This window comes from Oncorhynchus gorbuscha, linkage group LG03 (assembly GCF_021184085.1).
Source record: "Oncorhynchus gorbuscha isolate QuinsamMale2020 ecotype Even-year linkage group LG03, OgorEven_v1.0, whole genome shotgun sequence".
Lineage (NCBI taxonomy): Eukaryota > Metazoa > Chordata > Actinopteri > Salmoniformes > Salmonidae > Oncorhynchus > Oncorhynchus gorbuscha.
The window spans coordinates 74056908-74070802 of record NC_060175.1 but is presented as its reverse complement, the minus strand read 5'-3'; the positions used below and the strand labels follow the sequence as shown (position 1 = coordinate 74070802).

Sequence of the window (13895 nt, the reverse complement as noted above, 5' to 3'; positions counted from 1 at the left end):
GGGAGGATATTTTGGGGCTTGATATATTCCTTTTGAAAATGCCCTGCTTGTAACGCCGATCTAAAGGGCTTCCCTCTCCTTTCCTCCCCCTCCTTCTGTTCTCTCTCTACCTCCTGTCTCTCTCACCACAGGCCCGGTACGGTGCGGGTGGAAGAGGTGTTCACCTCCTCCACGGTACCCCACCCCCAGGCTCCAACCCAGCTGGGAAAAGACTGCCCACTGCTGGGGTGAGATATGGCTAAGGCCCCCCTAACCTCCTACCTCTATGCTAAAGCCCCAGAGGGTGTTCCCCAGGGGTTGGTACTGAGCCCCTTGTAGGTTCAGAAGGTTGTGATCCATGAATTAACACTCCCTAGATTCTAGAGTTAGCACATTAGTGGTCCTCTAGCATGCCAACAAGCAAACCCAGAGGCACTTATATGCAGGGCAGGTACACACACCATTTATTTATTTACCATAGAGAACGAGTAGTAGATTAGCTAATATGCTCTTCTTGTATGTTCTACTTTTGTTGTCTATTATACATCTAATAGGATATCATGGCCATAAACACATGTAGGGATTTCTCAAAGGATCTTTGTGACGTTTTATACGTGCGGGTAATTTTTGTAGGACATCTCACTGGAAGTTGCACTGAGAGTATGTTTATATTGTTCTTGTGCTCCAATTATTTATATTCTAGAGGGTTCCCATTGATAGTAAATATGGAAATCATATTTAAAGCACACACACACTGCTCCGTACTCATCGAGACTCCAAACACTCTAGTAGTCATTGTAACCATCCCTTATGTTTCCCCCGTGGTTGTTCTCGGTTGTTTTCACACAGAAACCATGCAGGGAGAAAAGAAGCCTGAGATGTAAATAGACTGATACGCTTCCCTTGCTGGTAATGATTTCTTTTTGTCACTGCCAGAACAGTCAAAACTTCAGCTGCGCTTTTTTTCCTCTCTTCTTTCTATTCCTTTTCTCTTTCATACGTTCATATGGTGCAGGGAGGCACGAGAGCAGTAGATCGCATTCAGATAACCAATTATATGCTGGAGAAAAACTAACGTACCCCCCCTATCTGATGTTGCGGCGAGCAGAGGCAAAGAGCTGGGGTAATGTGACATTCACTCTGCCCTTCATCTCCCCATCGCTGTTTGCCAGATTCAGTTAAAAGTGGGTTCTGCTGTACATCCTCTACCCCGCCAGAGAAACCTCACTGACACATACACACACACTCACACACGTGTACACGCGCACACAAACGTGCACACACACACACATACACCCACAAACACACACACAAAGAAAGAAATGGCAGACACCCGCTCACACCATCCCCTTCCCCCTCCATGGCTGCACCTTACCGTTACATTAGAATGTGTGTCTGTGGATGGGTGCAGTAGATATACCAATGGTTTGTTTTCTGTCTGTCTGTCAAATCAAATCAAATCAAATTTATTTATATAGCCCTTCGTACATCAGCTGATATCTCAAAGTGCTGTCTGTCTGTCTGTCTGTCTGTCTGTCTGTCTGTCTGTCTGTCTGTCTGTCTGTCTGTCTGTCTGTCTGTCTGTCTGTCTGTCTGTCTGTCTGTCTGTCTGTCTGTCTGTCTGTCTGTCTGTCTGTCTGTCTGTCTGTCTGTCTGTCTGTCTGTCTGTCTGTCTGTCTGTCTGTCTGTCTGTGTGTGTGTGTGTGTGTGTGTGTGTGTGTGTGTGTGTGTGTGTGTGTGTGTGTGTGTGTGTGTGTGTGTGTGTGTGTGTGTGTGTGTGTGTGTGTGTGTGTGTGTGGTGTTCAGTGTTTATCTACCTCTCCACTTGTTACCCTATGCATGCTCATGTTTAGGTTTCTGATAGTTCACAGGTTAGCCCACACTACAGTATATGAGCTAACACAGTTGAACCTAAGGAAGTCCTCTTATCCCCTGTTCATGCTAAGACTAAAGTGGCAGGCTAGTTATATTTTGCTCATTAATTCTAAGTGTTTCCCCCGACACAGGTTAATAGGTGGGCTGTCAGAGGCCATAGTGGCTGGATGGGTAAAGACAGATTGGGTGAAACACATTTTCCAGGGGACTCAGGGGGATGTTTTATAAGGGCTCTTTTACTCACGTTCACTTTCTCTCATGTATACACACATCCTTGTTCACACTGTCAAAGCAACAGACACTCAAGCTCATGAAGAAGCACACACGGATGCATGCACCCTCACACACATAAAAGACTTGCAAACATAGACCAAGAACTCACTGAATATAAACAGTATTTATTATACAGCTATTTTACATTTCATATCCCCTATTGTGGGCTGTTGAGGCCTTTTGTTATACTATGGCAGTAGTTTTGAATTAGATACTCTTTATGCTTCAATCTTGTCTAGTCCTTGTGTTTTGAACATATTTTTCTCTACTATTGTCTTAACTCCAAACTCTATCCACCAGTATTGTGAAATTATTATTTTTTATAATGGGAGTGAGTTGAAAAGCTTGGAGTTGAAAATGGTCACAGTGGCCAAATCAAATCGGGCAAAAAGAAAAAAACATCTCTCAAAACTGATTCCATCTTTCTTTCAACTATTGACCTGTGAGCGTTGCTTGAATGGGAGATTTTTATCCTATTGTACGCGCTCACAGTGAAAACAAGACCTTATTTAGCGCCACCCCACCCAACCCCATTCCATAGCGCCTTTCTCTTCAATCTCTTTCAATCTCTCTATTGTTCAACCTCGGCTGTGTTGTGGTGGTTCGACTGCAACAGCAAGTGGATGGATGACAACCATCTCAGCTGGCTGCCATTTTCTTTTTACATATTTGCAGTGTAAACATGCCTCCATAGTTTGTCATCCTTCTTTTGCTCTTTAAATTATCATTATTTTAGAATGAAAACATTGTTTTATGCGTTAGCACTACATTGATGTGTCGACCAAATAATGCTACCGACAGAATATATTCTCTTTGAGTCTCTGTATTTATTGTCATAGAGTTGAATATTGTTGTCTTCAAGTCAGTTTGTTGGAGCATTTGGCCAACGTTGCTTACTGGTAGTAGTTTGATCCAAAGGTTAGCTAAAACCGTTTTTCATTGAAATTGTAGTGGGATTCGGGTATAATGCCACACAGTTTGACACTTGCCCTACTAACTCGTGTTGAGTGCTAATTATAGACAGTCATACACTATATTTTAAAAAGTATTTGGACACCCATTCAAATGAGTGGATTTCGGCTATTTCAGCCACACCTGTTGCTGACAGGTGTATATAATCGAGCACACGGCCATGCAATTTCCATAGACAAACATTGGCAGTAGAATGGCCTTACTGAAGAGCTCAGTGACTTTCAACGTGGGACAGTCATAGGATGCCACCTTTTCAACAAGTCAGTTTGTCAAATTTCAGCCCTACTAGAGCTGCCCCGGTCAACTGTAAGTGCTGTTATTGTGAAGTGGAAACGTCTAGGGGCAACAACGTCTCAGCCGTGAAGTGGAAAGCCACACAACCTCACAGAACGGGCCTGCCGAGTGCTGAAGAGTGTAGCATGTAAAAATCTTCTGTCTTCGGGTGCAACACAGTTCCAAACTGCCTCTGGAACCAACGTCAGCAACTATTCGTTGGGAGCTTCATGAAATGGGTTTCCATGGCTGAGCAGCCGCACACAAGCCTAAGATCACCAAGCGCAATGCCAAGCGTCGGCTGGAGTGGTGTAATGCTCGCTTCACCATCTGGCAGTCCGACGGATGAATTTGGGTTTGGCGGATGCCAAGAGAACGCTACCTGCCCAAATGTATAGTGCCAACTGTAAAGTTTGGTGAAGGAGGAATAATGGTCTAGGGCTGTTCTTCATGGTTCGGGCTAGGCCCCTCAGCATAAAATGACATTCTAGAATATTCTGTGCTACCAATTATGTGGCAACAGTTTGGGGAAGGCCCTTTCCTGTTTCAGAATGACACTGCCCTAATGACAAAGCTAGGTCCATACAGAAATGGTTTGTCGAGATCGGTGTGGAGGAACTTGACTAGCCTGCACAGAGCCCTGACCTCAACTCCATCGAACACCTTTGGGATGAATTGGAACGCCAACTGCGAGCCAGGCCTAATCTCCCAACATCAGTGCCCGACCTCACTAATGCTCTTGTAGCGGAATGGAAGCAAGTCCCAGCAGCAATGTTCCAACGTCTAGGGGAAAGCCTTCTCAAAAGAGTGGAGGCTGTTATAGCAGCAAAGAGGCGACCAACTCCACATACTTTTTGGTCATGTAATGTATCTGTAATATAGATCTGTGTACTAGGTATAGAAATAAATATGTGCATGTGCAAATGAATTGTGTCGTAGAGAGGAGAAAACAAAAGGTGGATTTGAGGCACTGTTGGTGGATTTGACCTAGCAGTGCTGGTGCAGCTCTGTCTGTGTAGTTAGGATCAAGCAGTCAGACCCAGGAAGAGGCCCCGTTTCCCCTTATCTAACGACAACAGAGCGCGTGTCGCCATGGCCACGGGCTGCACTCTTTATGGGCTTACGGCTGTGTGGGTGTGTGTCTGTGCATGTGTGTGTGTGTGTCTTTGTGTGTGTGCGCAATAAAACCTTTTTATTTATTTATTTATTTTCTTTGTGACAGGTTGGGCCCTCTCAAAATTCAGTCACACATTGTTTCAGGTTGAAGCTGGCGAGGACCTTCAGTTAATTGCACAGGAAAAGAAGGGGAGAAGAGGAAGATGGAGGAGTAGAGTGCTCAAACCGACATGCATATTGCATGAGTCCCTCCACTGCACCCCGTTCTTCACAGAATGGCTGAGCAGTGCTTGTTAATTCCGCTCGGTGAGAGAATTATTTTTGGAGAGTTAGTGTACTGTACTGGCAAAAGCTTTTAAAGTCACAAGTATCATACACTCGCTCTTTATAGATTGTCTTATATAAATTGACAAAAAATGAATCACTGTCAAAATATTTCCCTTCTTCCATGGTAAACTGCGACACATTGTAGCCACCAATGTTAATGGTTCCGAGGCCAACTCGCCAGTGATTGAGATTTCAGTAACACATTCAACGTGTCGCCATAACGCCTTCAGTTCTCAGTCCTTTTTCTGACTGGTGCCTCAAATACAACCCAGTTGAGTGGTCTGATCGATCAGCCTATTTGTTTTCTTACTGCCATTCAGCAGTAGGCCTATGCTGCAAGGTAAAATGTGAAGTAATGTAAGGTAGGGCTATGTAAGGTGTTTGTGTTGGCTAGCTTGGCTAGCCCACCAACAGGAATGGATTCTTTCGTGTCATGGTGGGATAGCAGACTTGGGTTTGAATACTATTTGAAATCTTCAAATACTTTGAGCGTTTAGTTTAGCCTGATCGGAGTACCAAGGGTTAGCACTTTTGCCACTACTCTATTGGTTCTATTGCGCCAGGCGAGCTCAATCAAACCCAGATCACGTATTTGTAAGGATTGTAAATAAAGTTTTAAGCCAGGTCTATGAGATAGTTGTGTTGATATTCAAGAGGAAATTATATAACATTGAACAATCGCGCGAGCCAAGATGAGAAGACAGCAACATTGTGTTCGACCATTACATCTCTGTAAATATTACATGTATAAGCTAGTTAACATTACTTCCACCTCTGAGTTCATTATTTTTCGAGCTCCACGCTCATTGATGATGGCAAGGCCTGACCTAGTTCTGACTTCCTCTCTCTCTCCCCTTCTCTCTCTCTTTCCCAATCTCTCTCGCTCTCTTTCCCAGTTCATTCCATCTCTTTCTCCCCATCTCTCTCTCGCTCTCTCCCCGTTTCGCTCTCTCTCTCTCCCCATTTCTCTTTCTCCCCGTCTCTCATTCCCTCCCCGTCTCTCACTCCCCCCCATCTCTCTCTCCCTCCCCGTCTCTCTCTCCCGTCTCTCTCTGTCAGCCTGTTTCTCTCTCTCCCCGTCTCTCTCTCCCCATCTCTCTCTCCCGTCTCTCTCTCCCCATTTCTCTCTCTCCCCATCTCTGTCTCTCTCCCGTCTCTCTCTCCCCATTTCTCTCTCTCCCCGTCTCACTTTTCCCGTTTCTCTCTCTCTCTTCCTCCTCGTCTCTCTCTCTCCCTGTCTCTCTCTGTCGCTCCCTGTCGCTCTCTCTTTCTCCCCGTCTCCCTCTCTCTCCCTCTCCCCATTTGTTAACATTGCCAAAGCAAAGTACATTATAAAGAAAAGTGAAATAAACAATCAAATTAACAGGAAACATTACACTCACAAAAGTTCCAAAAGAATAAAGACATTTTAAATGTCATATTATGTGCAAATAGTTAAAGTTGAAGTTCATTATTTTTGAAGCTCCATGCTCATCGATGATGGTAAGGCCTGACCTAGTTCTGACTACCTCTCTCTCTCTTTCTCCCCATCTCTCTCTCGCTCTCTCCCCCCGTTTCGCTCTACCTCCCCATTTCGCTCTCTCTCCCCATCCCTCCCTCCCTCCCTCCCTCCTTCCCCCATTTGTTAACATTGCCAAAGCAAGTGAAGTAGATTAAAAAGAAAAGTGAAATAAACAATCAAATTAACAGGAAATATTACACTCATTACAAATACATTTGAAATGTCATATTATGTTCAAATAGTTAAATTACGGAAGGGAAAATAAATAAACATAAATATGGGTTGTATTTACAATGGTGTTCTCTCTCTCAATTTCAATTAAATTCAATTGACTTTATTGACATGGCAAGTTAATTATTACTTACATTGTCAAGTATACATATCGAAAAATAAAATTAAAATATATATTTATATATAAAATATATATATATTTATATATAAATAAATGGTGGGACAAACAGCAATAACAGCAACCAACAGCAATCTCTCTCCCTGTTTCTCTCTCACTCCATCTCTCATACATGCTCTCCCTCACTCTCCCTGTGTCTCTCTCTCTCTCTCTTTTTCTCTCCACCACATGTCACACTGGGAAACATTGCAAGTGGCGGTCCCTGTTGAACAATTACCATGCAAAGCAATCCAAATTGAGATGTTTCCCGAAAACAACATGTGTGTAATTACTGCTTAATGAGCCCCTTGTCTAGGCCGAATGCACAATTAGACCGGAAATAGGGAAGCAGTGCCGGGGCCCACTGGAGAGGGAGGGGGAGAGAGCGGGAGAGAAGGAGAGAGAGAGAGATTTCTGCAGTGAATGTGGAGTAATGGCTGCGCTGATAGCATTCTGCCGAGGATAAATTGGCATTTTAAAAGGGAGAGAGGCAGCGCAAGGAGAGCTAGAAGAGCAGAGAAAAAGCCTTACATTGGAATATATGTGCAGCCATGTTGAACCACAAAATGGCTGACCTTTCTCTGTTGTATTGGGGCCTTTTGGTGGTTGATTGGTAGTCGGTTGGATTCAATTTGAACGTCAGATATCGTCCCAAGTCAGTGTTGAAAAGACAAGACTGTGACTACACAGATAAAGACTTTTGTATCCATTTTTCAAAAGAAGAGGGTAAAAGGATCTAAAAATTGTTGTATTTGTTGACTGTACTATGAGACCTGACATGAGACCAGACTGAGTCTATTCCAGCCTCACCTCTTTATGTAACTGCCGACTACAGTGGTTTTTGATAGATGAAATTCAACTCATATGTTGATGTACTGGAGAGGCTGTCATGAAACAATTATATCATCCCGTACCACTCATTGATCAAGGTATTGTACACACAATGTATGTCGTGCGGTTTTGAAAGGAGATAGGCCAATGATTTCACCAAGATAAATGTCTGAACATATCATACCTATTCAAAGTGAACAGAATATAGGTGCTTGGCATTTAAACTGTTCTCGCCATAATATATACTTGGTCTTTTACCAAATAGGGATATCTTCTGTATACTACCTGACTGGCTCAATAATAATAATAAATGCAATGAACTTTTAACAAGGTGCTCCAGGTGACTACCTCATGAAGCTGGTTGAGAGAATGCCAAGAGTGTGCAAAGCTGTCATCAAGGGGAAGGGTGGTTACTTTGAAGAATCTAAAGTATATATTGATTTGTTTAACACTTTTTTTTGGTTACTACATGATTCCATATGTGTTATTTCATAGTTTTCAATATTATTATTATTATTATTATTGTAGAAAATAGTTGTTTTTTTTATAAATACAAAATTATAATATTAACTTTAATGAGTAAGTGTGTCCAAACTTTTGACCCCCAAAATTAATGATGCTTGTGTTTCGTGCCATTCTAAAATGTGTTAAATATATTATTGGAGACAAGAAACTGAGGTGTCATTAAGACATCTTATTTATGTGTCTGGGTGGTGAATCTATAGGGACGAATATTCATGTTTATTAGAATAAGCAAGTCGATCCTCACAAGGTTTCCTTGAGATGCATCATTAACCAACCATTGCTTCGGGCCACTGCTCATTCCCCAGTCATTACTAGCAATAATTTGGTGTAAATTGTGAATCCCTCTCTGTCTTCTTTTCTCTGTATCTTTCATTCTCCCTGGCCGTGTCTGAAATACATGTTGCCTACTACTTACTAAAACTGCATATTGTGTACTGATCAAACAACGTACTATTTAGAACACACTGTTTAGTTAAAAAAAAAACGTATGCAGTAAGGTACAAATATCAACATGCGTCATCTAATGTGGAATTGCGTTGTTTCCCGCCATTCATTCATTTTGGTACAGCACGTCCCCTAATCTGATCATGGTTATGAATAGATGATTCTCTTCCTCAATAGCATGCAGTGAATTTGGACTAGATGACAACCGAAACAGTATGACATTCTGGCATTTAAAACATACTACATTTTTTTAAATTTCACACACTATGAAACATTATATTTTCGCATCCCAGAAATGCCACCTATTTAGAACGCAAGTATTGGTATTCAAACACAACCCGTCTCTCGCTGTCTCTCTCTCGCTCTCTTTCTATTGCTCTGTCTGTAGTAACTCATCTATCTACTGTATCTACAGTGCCATTTTCTGTCAACGATCTTCACAAAATACTCTAATGTCAAAGTGGATTTAAAAAAGACATTTGTAAAAAACAAAAACAAAAAAGACAAATAAAACATGAATATATCTTAGTTAGATAAGTATTCAACACCCTGGGTCAATACATGTTAATATCTCCATTGGTAGCGATTACAGCTGTGAGTCTTTCTGGGTAAGTCTCTAAGAGCTTTCCACACCTGGATTGTGCAACCTTCGCCCAATGTTTTTTTCAATATTCTTCAAGCTCTGTCAAATTGGTTGTTGATCATTGCAAGACAACCATTTTCAGTTCTTGCCATAGATTTTCAAGCAGATTTAAGTCAAGACTATAACTCGGCCACTCAGGAACATTCACTGTCTTCTTGGTAAGCAACTCCAGTGTAGATTTGGCCTTGTGTTTTAGGTTATTGTCCTGCTGAAAGGTGAATTAATCTCCCAGTGTTTGGTGGAAAGCAGACTGAACTAAATTTTCCTCCACGATATTGCCAGTACTTAGCTCCAGTCAGTTTATTTTTTATCCTTGTCAGAGTCGTGTGTATAGGTGGCAGGGAAGTCAGGCGCAGGAGAGTCAAACGGAGTGTAAAATGGAGTCTTTTAATGAATGTCCACGTAACATGCTCCATAACACTAATAAGAAATGAATATAAACAAACATGGGTACGAGGACCCGTCGCTCACCTATACAATAAACACAACACTGACAATAAACAATCTCTGACAAAGACATGAGGGGAAACAGAGGGTTAAATACACAACAGGTAATGAATGGGATTGAAAACAGGTGTGTGGGAAGACAAGACAAAACCAATGGAAAATGAAAAATGGATCAATGATGGCTAGAAGACCGGTGACTTCGACCGCCAAGCACCGCCCGAACAAGGAGAGGAAGTTGTGACAGCACCACGCCCATGACGCGCGGCTCCAGCAGCTGCCTCGGGGACGACCCGGAGGGCGAGGTGCAGGGCGATCCGGATGGAGACGGTGGAATTATTTTAACATGGAAGGATCTAACACGTGCTCCAACGGAACCCAGCATCTCTCCTCCCGCCCGTACCCCTCCCAGTCCATGAGGTACTGAAGGCCCCTCGCCCATCCAAAATGGATGAGAGTACGCCGGTACCCCCTCGATGTCTAGAGGAGGCGGAGGAACATCACGCACTTCAGCCTCCTAGAGCGGGCCAGCCCCACCGGCCTGAGGAGAGACACATGGAACGAGGGGTTAATACGGTAATTAGTGGGCAGTTGTAACCTATAACATACCTCGTTCACTCTCCTCAGGACTGTCAACGGCCCCGCAAACCGCGGACCCAGCTTCCGGCAGAGCAGGCGGAGGGGCAGGTTTCAGGTCGAGAGCCAGACCCTGTCCCCTGGTGCGAACACCGGGGCCTTACTGTGGCGACGGTCTGCGCCAATTTTCTGGCACCTTATGGCGCGCTGAAGGTGGACGTGGGCTGCCTCCCAGGTTTCCTCAGCGCACCGAAACCAATTGTCCACCGCAGGAGCCTCGGTCTGACTGATGCCAAGGAGCCAGAACCGGCTGATACCCTAATACACATTGAAAAGGAGTAAGGTTAGTGGAGGAGTGACGTAGTGAGTTCTGGGCCATCTCTGCCCAGGGCACGAACTTCGCCCACTCCCCCGGCCGGTCCTGGCAATAAGACCGCAGAAACCTACCCACACCCTGGTTAACTCTCTCCACCTGCCCATTACTCTCGGGGTGAAAACCTGAGGTAAGACTAACCGAGATCCCCAGACGTTCCATGAACGCCTTTCAGACCCTTGATGTGAACTGGGGACCCCAATCAGACACTATATCGTCAGGCACACCATAGTGTCGGAAAACGTGTTTAAACAGGGCTTCTGCAGTTTTTAAGGCCGTAGGGAGACCGGGCAAAGGGTGGAGACAACAGGACTTCGAAAACCGATCCACAAAGTCCAGGATCGTGGTGTAACCCTGTGAAGGTGGAAGATCAGTCAAAAAATCCACCGACAGGTGCGACCACAGCCGTTGAGGAATGGGTAAACGTTGTAGCTTACCTCTGGGCAGGTGTCTAGGAGCCTTGCACTGGGCGCACACCGAGCAGGAGGAAACATAAATCCTCACGTCCTTAGCTAAAGTGGGCCACCAGTACCTGCCATCAAGACAGTGCATCGTCCGACCTATCCCAGGATGACCAGAGGAGGGTGACGTGTGAGCCCAATAGATCAATCGGCCGCGGACAGCAGACGGAATGTACAGATGACCAGCTGGACACTCAGGGGGAGAGGGCTCTGCACGTGACGCCTGCTCAATGTCCGCGTCCAGCTCCCACACTACTGGCGGCACCAAACACAAAATATGGGAGTGGGATCCATGGACCGCTCCTCTGTGTCATACATCCGAGACATTGCGTCTGCCTTGACGTTCTGGGAGTCTGGTCTGTAAGAAAGAGTAAACACAAAACGAGTGAAAAACATGGCCCACCTTGCCTGGCGAGGATTCAGTCTCTTCGCCTGCCGGATGTACTCCAGATTGCGGTGGTCAGTCCAGATGAGAAAAGGGTGTTTAGCCCCCTCAAGCCAATGCCTCCACACCTTCAAGGCTTTTATGACAGCTAACAGCTCCCGGTCCCCCACATCATAGTTTCGCTCCGCCTGGCTGAGCTTCTTCGAAAAGAAAGCACAGGGGCGAAGCTTCAGTGGCGTAACCGAGCGCGGAGAGAGCACTGCTCCTATTCCAGCTTTGGATGTGTCCACCTCCACTATGAATGGCAAAGAGGGATCCGGATGAGCCAACACAGGCACCGAGGTAAACAGAGTCTTCAGGTGTCCAAAAGCCCTGTTTGCCTCAGCTGACCACTGCAAGTGCACCGGGCCCCCCTTTAGCAGTGAGGTAATGGGAGCAGCAACCTGACTAAAACCCCGGATAAACCTCCGGTAGTAATTGGCAAACCCTAAAAAAACGCTGCACTTCTTTTACCGTGGTTGGAGTCGGCCAATTACGCACGGCTGCAATGGGTCACTCTCCATTTCCACTCCTGAAGTGGAAATCCGATGCCCTAGGAAGGAGATGGATTGTTGGAAGAACAAGCATTTCTCAGCCTTGACATATAGATCATGCTCCAACAGGCGACCAAGCACCCTGCGCACCAGGGACAAATGCTCGGCGCGTGTAGCGGAGTATATCAGAATATCATCGATATACACCACTACACCCTGCCCGTGCAGGTCCCTGAAGATCTCATCTACAAATGATTGGAAGAGTGATTGAGCATTCATCAACCCATATGGCATGACAAGGTACTCATAATGACCTGAGGTGGTGCTAAATGCCGTCTTCCACTCATCACCCTTCCCGAATACGCACCGAATACGCACCAGATTGTACGCACTCCATCCTTCTTTTTCACAAAAAAGAAACTCGAAGAGACGGGTGAAATGGGTGGCTGAATGTACCCCTGACGCAGGGATTCAGAGGCATACGTCTCCATAGCCACCGTCTCCGCTTGCGACAGGGAATACACGTGACTCCTGGGATATGCAACATCTACCAGGAGATCTATCGCACAATCCCCCCGTCGATGGGGTGTTACAGAAGGCGAGAGCCAAATTGGCATATTCGGGGGGAATACGCACGGTGGAGACCTGGCCTGGACTTTCCACCGTGGTAGCACCAACGGAAACCCCTAAACACCTACCTGAGCACTCTCGCGTCCACCCCGTGAGAGCCCTCTGTGGCCAAGACACAGTGGGGTTATGACAAGCTAACCAGGGTAGGCCTAGCACCACAGAATACGTTGGAGAATCAATAAGGGAAAGACTAATCTTCTCCTTGTGACCCTCCTGCGTTATCATACACAAAGGTGCGGTGACCTCCCTGATAAACCCTGACCCTAATGGTCGACTATCTAAGGCATGAATAGGGAAAGGCATATCCACAGAAACAACAGGGATCCCTAAACAAAAAATTCCCAGCCGCGCCTGAATCTACTAGCGCCTTATACTGGGAATGCAGGGAAAAATACGGAAAAGTGACAGACAAACATTAGTGCAACAGAGGGCTCTGGATGAGAATGGTGCCTACTCATCTGGGGTGATGCCAGAGTGCCCTGCCTGCCTTCTCTATTCCCAGAGGAACCAACCCGGCACCGACCAGCAGTGTGCTCTCTGCGACCATAGATGGTGATCGAGCGGAAACCCCCTCCGGTCTCCCTGCGCACCAGCCCTCCCAATTCCATAGTTTCGGGAGAGAGGGTGCGGGAGGATGGAACAACCAGACCCCGATCTAGACGTCCACGAGTAGCCAGCATGTTGTCCAGCCTGATGGACATGTCCACCAGCTGGTTGAAGGTGAGGGTAGTGTCTCTACAGGCCAGCTCCCGACGGACGTCCTCGCTTAGACTACAACGGTAATGGTCGATCAGGGCCCTGTCGCTCCATCCAGCGCCGACAGCCAATGTCCTAAACTCCAAAGCAAACTCCTGTGCACTCCTCATCTCCTGCCTCAGATGATAGAGGCGCTCACCCGCCGCTTTGCCTTCGGGTGGATGGTCGAATACTATCCGGAAATGGCGGGTGAACTCCTCAAAATGGTCCAACGCTGCATCCTCCTCTCTACACACAGCGCTGGCCCACTCCAGGGCTTTCCCGGTGAGGCATGAGACGAGGGCGCAACTCTTCTCACGGTCCGATGGTACTGGGGAGACCGTGGCCAGATACGAGTTCAGGTTAAGGAGGAAACCCTGGCAGCCGGCAGTATCTCCGTTGTATCCCATGGGTAGGGGTAAATGGATCTTGTTTGGTTCAGGAGGGGGAAAAGCAGGGGAGATCCCGGTTGTGGTGGTGGAGGCGCTGGAGAAACTCCCTGTCTCTCCCAGCGGTTCATATTCTTGACAATGCGATCCATGACGGCGCTCAAACAGTCAATCTCCTCCACTTGTTCCCGGACGCATTCCTCCACCTCCATGAGCGTGTCC

The 13895-nt window shown here is 46.0% G+C and overlaps 1 pseudogene; it reads left to right on the top strand.

Moving 5' to 3' along the window:
* LOC124031887 overlaps positions 1–13895 on the top strand; it is a 139500-nt pseudogene that overhangs the window by 66245 nt on the left and 59360 nt on the right.